This window comes from Cupressus sempervirens, chromosome 3, assembly GCF_028749045.1.
Source record: "Cupressus sempervirens isolate cs-2001-9-10 chromosome 3, ASM2874904v1, whole genome shotgun sequence".
Classification (NCBI taxonomy): domain Eukaryota; kingdom Viridiplantae; phylum Streptophyta; class Pinopsida; order Cupressales; family Cupressaceae; genus Cupressus; species Cupressus sempervirens.
The window spans coordinates 760,438,303-760,450,602 of record NC_143120.1 but is presented as its reverse complement, the minus strand read 5'-3'; positions in this window follow the sequence as shown (position 1 = coordinate 760,450,602).

The window sequence follows — 12,300 nt, the reverse complement described above, 5'->3', positions numbered from 1 at the left end:
GCTCTAAAATAACTAAAAATCAATATCTCAAACAAATTACAATTAGATGTTGTTAGGACATTAAAATCATAGTCATAGAAAGGTTATTTCACACCATATATATGTGTTTCCAACCTTTTATTGTCTTGCTCAAACCTCTAACTAACTCTTTGCACTCATTTTCACTTTGTAAGAAAAAGTTGCAAAATTGCAATTTTGAGCAATTTTTGCTATAACTTGAAATTCTTAATTAGACAAGTTCACCAAACTTGGTAAGGGGCCCTATTAGGTTGATTTAGAAATTCCAAGATGGTTTTTGACCCTTGGTCAATTTTTCTATCACTTTGGTCAACCTAACCCCTATTGAACAACTTATAGGCATAACAACAACCTAATAACAAAATCCCACTTAGCAACTAACTTAACCTTACCTAAGGACCTAATAGGTCTTATAAAACCACTAATGATGTGGATAACATAACTACAAGTTAAAATGATAAGAAAGAAGCACTAGGTACAAATTAGACTACCTAGGTGCTCCTACACTAGGGTGGTTGTAGACAATTGAAAATCTTCACACCTAGAACAAGGGTGTCAATAGGGTTAACCTACCCATTCAAAGCTAATGGAATTGATGAGTCGATCTCAAAATTAACAATTTCAAAGTTACACTATGATGCACCTATGAACTAAGGCATATTATGAGTTTTGGCATCAAGCGAGATCACTATGTTGAATCCAAATAGAATTTGATCTCTCAAAAATAAGATTAGTTATTTTAGGCCTTGGCATAACCATCATATGTAGCATTCAACATTTCATCGATAGCCTTCACAAGCTTTGAGTTACAACCCTTAGAAGATCGACCTCAATATGCAATTAGAACACCTTGAAGACTCTTTGGTATGTGGTGGCCATAGATGATGGAGGCTCTTCGTGGCTAGAACAAGGGTGTCACTAGGGTTCACTCACCCATCTGGAGCTAATGGCACTAACGATTCGATCTCAAGATTAGCGATTTCAAAGTTACACTATGCTGCACCTATGAACTGAGGCACACTATGAGTTTTGGCATTGAGTGATATTGTTGTGTCAGATCCAGGGAGAAGATGATTTTTCAAAAATGAGAGGGGTTATTTAGACCTCAACATGACTATCATATAGCATTTGACATTTCATTGATAGCCCTCACGAGCTCTGAGTTACAACCCTTAGAATATCGACCTTGATACACACTTAGAACACCTTGGAGACTCTTCAGTATGGGGTGGCCATGGATGATGGATGCTCTCAATGGCTAGAATAAATATATCACTAGGGTTCACCCATCCATCTAGAGCTAATGGCATTGACAATTTGATGTCAAGATTAGTGGTTTCAAAGCTACATTGTGATGCACCAATGAACTAAGGCATACTGTGAGTTTTGGCATCGAGTGAGATCATTGTGCCAAATCTAAATAGAATGTGATTTCTTAAAAATGGGATAGGTTATTTTAAGGCTCGACATAGGCATCATATAGCATTTGATGTTTCATCGATATCCCTCACGAGCTCTGAGTTATGACCCTATAAAGATCGACCTTGATATTCACATAGAGAACCTTGGAGATTCTTTAATATGGGTTAGCCATGGGTGAAATGTGTCACTAGGGTTCACCTACCCATCTAGAGCTAATGGTGCTAATGATTCGATGCCAAGATTAATAGTTTCAAAATTACGCGATGATGCACCTATGAACTGAGGCACACTATAAGTTTTGGCATCGAGCGAGATCACTATGTTAAATCCAAATGAAATGTGATCTCCCAAAAATGAGATAGGTTATTTTAGGCCTTAGTATGACCATCATGTAGCATTTGATGTTTCATTGATATCTCTCATGAGCCTTGAGTTATGACCCTCAAAAGATCGATCTTAATATACGCTTAGACCACCTTCGAGACTCTTCAGTACAAGGTGGCCATAGATGATGGATGCTCTTGGAAACTAGAACAAGGATGCCACTAGGGTTTAACTGCCCATCTAGAGCTAATGGTGCTGACAATTTGATGCCAAGATCATTAGTTTCAAAGTTACGCTATGATGCACCTATGAACTAAGGCACACTACAAATTTTGGCATCGAGCGAGATCACTATCCTATATACAAAAAAAAATGTGATTTCTCAAAAATCAGATAAGTTACTATAGGCCTCAGCATAACAATCCTATAGCATTTGATATTTCATCGATAGTTGTCATTAGCTCCAAGTTATGACCCTTAGAAGATCAACCATGATACACACTTAGAGCACCTTGAGACTCTTTGGTATAGGGTGGCCACAGACGATGGAGGCTCTCCACAATTAGAACTAGGATGTCATTAGGATTCACCCACCCATCCAAAGCTAATGCCACTAACAATTTGATGCCAAGATTAGTGGTTTCAAAGTTTCACTATGATGCACCTATGAACTAAGGCACAGAACAAGTTTTAGCATCGAGGGAGATCACTGTGTTGAATCCAAACATAATGTGATCTTTCAAAAATTAGATAGGTTATTTTAGGCCTTACCACAACCATCCTATAGCATTCAACATTTTATTGATAGCCCCCATGAGCTTCAAGTTAAGACCCTCAGAAGGTTGACCTTGACACCCACTTAGAGAACCTTGGAGACTCCTCAGTATAGGGTGGTTGCAAACAATGGAGGCTCTCCATGGCCAAAACAAGGGTTTCACTAGGGTTATTATTAAGTAAAAACATTAATTTTTACCTCTCTAATTTTTTTGGCATTGGACACAGTGCAAGTTTGGTGTTAGTATATATTAAAATCATCATTTTTTAGGCCCCTCCACATAAATTGCATTAAGTAAAATCATTTTTGTTTCTTACATTGAATCAACAAGTTTACATTTAAAATATCTCAAGTGGTTCATCGTTATTACATCAATACACAACTACCAAAAATTGTAGTGCCAAAAATAGTAGTATCAAAAATTGTAGCGTCAATAAAAGTATTGTCAAAAATAGTAGTGTCAAAAATAGAATAGATTTTTCCTCATCTTGCACCTTATTTGGTTTTTTATCTTCATGCATGGCTACTCTTCATGATGTATCTACATTCCTATATCATAAAAATTATTAGTAACTTATTTTATTAAACAAGATAATCATAGGTTCATCGAATCATTATGAACAAAATAACATAAGAAGTATATATACCTAGTCGAGTGTTCTAGTAGGGTCCTATCTTTATTTTAGGGTCTCCAATAGGGCTTCATGATCAACATTAGTATTAGTAAAAATTTCATTTACTTTTGGTCTTCATTGATGCTTAATTAGCTTTACATTTTTTGCTATAATAAGATGGGAATATATGAGAATTATTTTGTACTTGTGATAGTCTTTGAATACAGGAATTCCATTCTTTCTATGCATGTATATCCATAGCCATGTTCCAATGACAACCATTGAACCAATAGGATATGTGAATCCATCATCATCTATGATCAATTTGCAAGCTTTTTTTTACCTCTTACACAATGTGCTAACCAATAATCTAATTTCTCATCATTCCCCTGTGGTACGACCAATGCAAAGACATGTCCTAGCTGAAGAAGATCTAATAGATGGTTATGCTCAAGTGAACTTTCCATGTCATCATTTCTGATAGAGCGTATGATAGACAATGGAGTAAGATAATTTGGAGCCCATGTTTCCACCTACTCACTCAACTCATAGTGGTCCCAATCACACTAAAAACAACTAGGACAAAAGCAAGCTAGTTGTTGTGTCCAAATTGTCCATGTACTAGAATTAGAGCTCCAAAATGAATGCATTTTTGATGAGTCTCTCACTATAGCACAATCTAATATTTCACCTATGGACCCTTCCTCAACCAACTAAAAGAACCTATGTACTACTGAATCAAGAGCCCCCCCCCTATGATAATGCTAAACTACACCAATCAACAATGCTACAATCATCAAAATGCTCTGCTCTTGAAATCTTGAATTGCTTCTTAATTAGAACTCTTTTCACACATGCCCCTGCTCCACCATGTTCCCCTTTCCTATGGCTAGACTCAAAATAAATCCAAATATGAGGCACACCCCTCTCTATGTGCATCCTACACAACTAATAAAACATGTGAGCATTCTTGAATTGACCTGTACAATTATCTAACCAAATGATATGTCTATCCATAGCAATTGCATGCTCCCATAAGAAATCAAAATAATTATTACAATAATGTTTCACAAACTCATGAGAGTGAGATCTATCATTGCTCATATAAAAATGGTACTCTCTAATAATCTTCTGATAATCTTCTACACTATTAGGGGCATGTCTATATGTTATGTGGATGAAAATAACAATCTAAATGGAGTTGTAATATTGAGATTGTGTCTCATTTTGAGGCTACAATGTGTAGTCCTTAGCAAATTCAACAACTAATATAATAGTTCCAATGGGAAAAGTCTCCCTACACATTCTAAATTGTTGATCCAACCACTAATACTTGTGACTATGTCTTGCATACTTGTAGAAAGTATTTGTCTTGAAATCTGAAATAAAACTAGTCACACTAATTTCTTCTGCAACCAATTCACATCTAGAGCCCTCACCCTAACTCTTCAATGTTTATTTCACCACTTCATATAACATTTTTTTTACTATTGTCTTCCCAAGATCTTTTTCACACCCCTCATGGAAACATGTGTCAAACTTGGATAAGCCACCACATTCTAAACACATCTCATTTATGCAAATATTTCTATAAAAGAAACAACCATCAACTCTATGACTGAAAAATTGATCTAGCAAGTCTCTTGATGATTTTGAAAGATCGTTAGCATCACAATTTGTCAACATTTCTTTACTGTGCAAAGTAGAATGGATGGAGTGTAATAGTTCGTGGTGCATAGCAAACTCAACATGATATTTGCAACAACATGTATTTCAAATTTTAAGTGGCACACAATAAAATGGCTTCAAAGATTCAAAAGCCCTTTGTGATATATACAAACCTTGATGATTCTCTCTAAATTGTTTGAACAACATAATTTGACTTACCTTCAAATAATGTTTAGGATGTGGCATGCAATCTCTAATGTCAATTCTCAACTTTAACACATCTTTAGCATTGGGTGATACTCTTGAGCTAGAGTGCTAAAATTGTGTAATTTCTTCCTTTACATCATTGGATAGCTTCTTATCATAATGTGGAAGTATTCCACCAAAAGCCCATGTTTCATTTTGAAGAGGATCGTCAATTCTCTCTCGTCTACTAAGTATTCTTCTCAAAGTAGTACGATTTACGTTCAAGTCAATACAAGTTTTTCTTATATATCTATCCTTTCTCAAATGATGACTTATCAAAGAGGTTGTAATAACCCTTTGAGAAACTCTCTTATCCTTCTCCCTTCTATTATTCCCAATGCTATTGAGAGCATTGAAAATATTCATCACAATAATGGCATTTCTTTCCATTTTTTTATTGGCACAAATCTTCAATTTGGAAAGCATACATCTCATCTTTTGCATCTTTAATATGTGCATAAAATGCTGACATTGCTACACCATTGTCTTGTTGTTGAAAAATATATTATATAGTCTTGAAGCCCATAACCGAATGGTTCTTTCTAATTTTTTCCCTTCCAAATTGGTAATAATTGTTTCATCAATTTCAATTATCCATTTTGGTGTTCTAGAACTTTCACATCGATTACAATTAAGAGATATGTAAAGTTGCTATGCATTGTCATTTTTGACATGCTAAATCATGCAATTTACACTATGACCTAGTAGCATTTCATTCTCCAAATTTTCATTCTCAAAATTTTTAATCCTGACATTATCGTTATCAATTGGTACATTTTCATTCCTCAATTGCATATATTCATTATCTGACTCTATGATTTCACCTTCAACCAATACATCATCAACTTGACTCACATTTAACATACCATGTCTCTTCCTTCATTGATTTAGCTTGTCCCTTTCCCTATATGCTGCAATGTCTTCATTTGATACCTTCATTTTGTGTTTAGCCTTTTGATGACTACTGCTACCCATTCAGAAAAAAATATCAGACACCTAATCATATATTATCAAAACTTTTTCAATCATATGGGACCTAAAAAGTTAGTTTTCTCCAAATCCATGTAAATGGCCTTCAAAAAGCATGATTGTTAGGTCTGTAGTAATAGGGAATATGTTCAAAAAATAATGCAAATATTATCAAGTAGCTGATCTCATATTGGGTACCCAAAATTGATTCCCAAGTTTTGGAGGGAATAGAAAAAATTTTATGGGCAATGTAAACAAATTTGATTATTATATATGATTATTATATTATATTATTATGATTTTTACTATAATTATATATATATATTATTGTTATTATTATTATTATTATGACCTATGATTCATTTGGTTGGTTCGAATGTGTCAAAAGGGGTCATAGGTTAACCTATGACCCACCTCGATGCATTTGAACCAATAAAATGTATCCCTAGGAGTCCTAGGGCCCCTAGGGACATATGTTGTCATGAAATGCATCGAGAGGGGTCATAAGTTACCCCTAGACATACGTTATCATGAAATATGTCAAGAGGGGTTGTAGGTTAACCTATGACCACTCTCAACACATTTCATGACAACATATGTCCCTAGGGGCCATGGGACCCATAGGGATGCACTTGGTTGGTCTGAATGTGTTGAGGAGGGTCATAGTTAAACCTATGACACCTCTCACTAGTGGTCCTAGGGCCCCTAGGGACTAATTTGGTTGGTTCTAAACCTATGACCCCTCTTGATGTATTTCATGAAAATATATATCTCTAGGGGCCCTAGGGCCCATAGGGATGCATTTCATTCATACGAATGCATTGAAAGGTGTCATAGGTTAACATATGACCCCTCTCGAAGCATTTCATGACAACATATGTCCTTATAGGCCCTAAGATCCCAAGGAACACATTTGGCTAGGTAAAATGCATTGAGAGGGGTCATAAAGTAACACATTTTATGACAACATATGTCCCTGGGGCCCTAAGGCCCCTAGGGACACATTTGGTTGGTTCAAATGCACTGAGAGGGGTCACATATTAACCTATGACCTGTCTCGATGCATTTCATGACAACTTTTGTTCGCTAGGGGCCCTAGGACCCCTAGGGACACATTTGGTTAGTTTGAATGCATTAAGATGGGTCATAGATTAACCTATGAACCGTTTCAATGAATTTCATGACAATGTATGTCCCAAGGGGCCCTAGGACCCCTAAGGACACATTTGGTTGGTTCAAATACATCAAGAGGTGTCATAGGTTAACCTATGTCCCCCTTGATGCATTTCATGACAACATATCCCTAGGGACCCTACACACCCTAGGGACCCATTTGGTTGGTTTAAATGTGTCAAGAGGGGTCATAGCTTAACCTTTGACCACTCTAGATGCATTGCATAACAACATATGTCCCTAGGGGGCCATAGGACCCGTAGGGATAGATTTGGTTGGTTCGAATGTGTTGAGAGGGGTCAATGGTTGACCTATTACCCCTCTCCATGCATTTCATGACAACATTTGTCTCTAGAGGTTCTAGGACCCCTAGGGATGCATTTGGTTGGTTCAAATGTTTCAAGAGGGGTCATAGATTAACATATGACCTCTCTGAACACATTTCATGACAACGTATGTCCCTAGGCACCCTAGGACCACTACGGACCCATTTTTTTGGTTTGAATGCATCGAGAGGGGTTATAGGTTAACCTATGTCCCCTCTTGATACATTTCATAACAAGATATGTTCCTAGGGGCCCTAGGACCCCTAGGTATACATTTAGTTGGTTCCAATGCATTGGGAGGGGCCATAGGTTAACCTATGACCCCTCTCAATGCATTTCATGACAATGTATGTCCCTAGGGGCCCTAAGACCCCTAGGGACACATTTGTGTGGTTTGAATGCATCATTAGGGGTCATAGATTTACCTATGATCTCTCTTGATGCATTTAATGACAACATATGTCCCTAGGGTCCCTAGGGCCCCTAGGAACTTATTTGGTTGGTTCTAATGCATTGAAAGGGTTCATAGGTTAACCTATGATCCCTCTTGATGCATTTCATGACAACATAAGTGCCTAGGGGCCCTAGGGCCCCTAGCGACTAATTTGGTTGGTTTGAATGCATCAAGATAGATAATCGGTTAACTGATGACCCCTCTTGATGCATTTCATGACAACATGTGTCCCTAGGGGGCCTAGGACCCTTAAGGATGCATTTGGTTTGTTTGAATGTGTTGAGAGGGGTCATAGGTTAACCTATGATTCCTCTCAATGCATTTCATGACAACATATGTCCCTAGGGGCCCTAGGATCCCTAGGGACACATTTGGTTGGTTTGAATGTGTCAAGAGTGGTCATAGGTTAACCTATGATCCCTCTCCTCAGATTTCATGACAATATATGTCCCTAGGGGCCCTAAGACTCCTACGGATGTATTATTTTGGTTCTAATACATTGAGAGGGGTCATAGGTTAACATGTGACTACTCTTGACACATTTCATGACAACATATGTCCCTAGGGGCCCTAGGACCCCTAGTGATGCATTTGGTTTGTTTGAATGCATTGAGAGGGGTCATAGATTAACCTATGACCCCTCTCAAAAAATCTCATGGAAACATGTGTCCCTAGGGGCGCTAGGGCCCCTAGGGACCCATTGGGAATGCATCAAAAAGGGTCACTAGGATCCCTAGGGACATATGTTGTCATGAAATACATCGAGAGGGGTCATAGGTTAACCTATGACCCCTTTTGATGCATTTCATGATAATATTATATTTATTAATAATAATATAATGCTATATATTTTAATATAATAATAATATAATACTGTATAGTTTAATGTAATAATAATATATTACTAGATATTATATTTAATAATAATAATAACCATACATATTATTATATATAATAACAATCATATAATATTACTATATATATTTAATAATAATATTTATCATATATATCACTATATTATATTTAGTCATAATAATAATTATATATATATAACTATATCATATTTAATAATAATCATACATATTACTATATATAATAATAATTATAATCATATATAATAATAATAGTTAACAATAATAATCATAATCATATGTAATAATAATAATAATGCACAAACTTCTCAAATTTTTGTTTCCCTCTAACATGGGTCATTTCCCTTCAAAATTTTCAATGTTGGTGGTTTCCCTCCATATGTTTTGCAATTGGAAAATTTGGACTTTTGGGTACCCAATTTCATATCGAGTATATTATCTATAATTGGATACCTAATTTGAAATCGGGTACCTAATTAGGTTTGGTATTTGGTATACCTATTTGGTCAACTAAATAAACATGTTTGAGAAGGGTTTCACTGACACTCAAACTTTGAATAGCCATTTTACAATATTATTTTCATTGAAATTAAATGAAACAAAAAGGGTTTTTTTATAACACTCTCAAAATTTGATCAATATAATTGCTATCAAATTCTAAGTTCGATAAGTATTTACTAGTTAATTTTCAATAAAGATGATTGTAAAGTGTTGATTGACATATTGATTGAAAAATAACTATAACTTTCAAACATTATAACATTTTTGAAATCCAAAAGTTGCATCACATTCTATGCTTTGCCTAGTCTAAGGAAAACTAAATTAATTAATTTGGTAAATTTTTCAATTATTTAAGATGGTCAGACACTAGAGTTTTTTTATTCTAAAAAATTTATAGTAAAAAATTTATGTTTAATTATTTATTTGGAATAAAATTACCCAAAAATATGTCTCGCATCTGGGCATGAGTCTAGATTTTATATCTATAATTATATTTAAAAATATTATCATTTGATTTGGATTAAGGTGGTTAGACATACACCTACTTTTTATTTTCAACTTGAAATTTACGTAGTATTTCATTAAAATCCAAACTTTTGACCAATCAAATATTTTTTTCTCTAGATAACACCTAGTATTTTAGAAACTACATTCAATTTCCTACAAATTATTTTCTTACAAATTTTTGATATAAAGTTCAGAATCACTTTAAAATCATGTGTCAAGTTGACATAATGTTGATTTATTGGTTTTTCACTACCACTTAAGGCCATAGTTTTGTTGACCATGATCCTACACATACCCAAATATTGGACTAATTAAGTATTAGTCTAAATTCTACCATTTTTAACCCTTTCTAATCCCTCAAAATAAAATCTTAAATTACCTAACAGTCTAGTGAGAATTATTTATCAATTAGGGAATCATTATATGAAGAGCATCTTCCTAAGACCTCTTAGGATATATGATTATGCACTTTATAACACTACTTCATAGAAATCCCACATCTATCCAATTCTCTAATCTTTGACATATGCATATGGTTGACCACTACAATATATATTGTCCCTAGGAGATCTTCTATGAATCTTTCTCTATGAGGATCAAATTTGAGAATCTCAACTATGAATTATCTCTAGTCCTTGGTTTTATTATGAGAAAATTTACCTTCAATTTTGAATGCCCTCTGCCATGTCAACTTGGTGTATTTAATAACACTTAAAATATCTATCATTTAATAATTAATTCCAATCTATGTTACCCATTTTGATCATACCTTATAGGAGCTCACATTATTATTACTTGTAAATATCTTGGTTATGTATCTCTGCTCTGTTAATATTATTATTCTAATATGGTGTTTTATTCTTAATATCATATCATCCTCTATCGTCATCTTCTCACATTGTCTCTGGGAACCTTTGCTCCTTGGTTATATTCACTTCTATATTTATCCTTATATGATATTCAATCTCATCACATTTGATAAATTGTGGTGTTTTTAATATTATATGATGCTCTTTCCCATTTGGCTTTGTCATGTGTTCAATGTTTGGTAATTCCCACAACTTGTGGCTTGCCTTACCATGTTTGATTTTTTAGCTGTTGGGCTATTATAGGTGGAAATTTCACTCTAAACTTGTTTGACTCTTAAAACAACTAGTGGCTTTTGAGGTCATTTCAGTTTTCAATAAATGTGGTGGTTTCAATTTTAAATAAATCTAGTATAAAAAAAAAAAAAAAAGTGTTTGATCTAATTGTAGTCTTTTTCAATAGAATAATTGTGATCTAAGATTTCTTGGCAGTGTTTCAACAATCCCATTGATACATGGTTTCTAAGGATGAAGATTAGTGGAAAGAGAAATCTTGTTAGTTGGAAGAATTAATCAAATCCAACAACCTTTGAAAGAGATCTATTAGGCACTAAACAAAGTGTACTAAGATGGATTGACTCCATATAGTATTGGGAGATCGAAGCTTGGGATGAAAAAAAATTTAGTGGAATTTAAGAAATGTGGCTGACCATGTATTACAACCACTACAGTATCAAAGATAAAAGCTCTAGTTTCTATATCTATTATGCATCAACTCCCGTTGTTGATTAGCATAGGATGTCAGAATTTATGCTTCCTAGGTTTGGTATACTTTAAAATTGTATTTTGATGGATAAATTGAATACATGGAGTGTAGTCTAGTCATGCACTAGAGATCAATGTATGGTATACAATGTATGTGGTTCTTATGAAATTTCCAATTCCTATAATTTCTAGTTTAACAAGTGCATGGAAGGATTTTTCCCAATAGAAAATTGCTCATATCTACTTTCTGAGATTGGTCCTCAATCGGTTGTATTGCAATACAAAGCCCATTAAACTATGATACCCAAAATGGCAACACTGACTTGATCAATTCCACTATAATGTTTCCTGATGACTACACTTCCTCTAAATACCTCGTAGTGAAAAATTAAGAATGATGGAAAGAGACCATGTTTTGACAACTACTTTTGCATTAGAAAATATGATCTCCATTAAATACAAATTCAAATGTTTTTATTTGAGTGGCTACATCTGCACTTCCAATGTCTAATTTGGTAGCAACCATGAATTCTTGTGGGCATCATACTTGGTATAGGTGGTGTTGTTGTGTTTCTTGTAGGTGTCTCCCCATTTTTAAGGTGTCATTTGGGTAAGTGGTTGACATTGATGGAGAGAAGAGCATACTCTTTCATGATGTTTACATACAAGTAACTAAAGATTGCAACAAGGAGTAGAAGAAGCTGAAAAATTTCCTAAATAATTTAATCTATTTATTTCAGATACTTATCCTTGACATTTTTTGGAATTTTTTATTTTATAGATTATGGATTTTGAACTCTATGTGTAAATATTGTGTGCAAAATTTATACAAGTGCCACATAGTCGCATGTAGTTGTCTT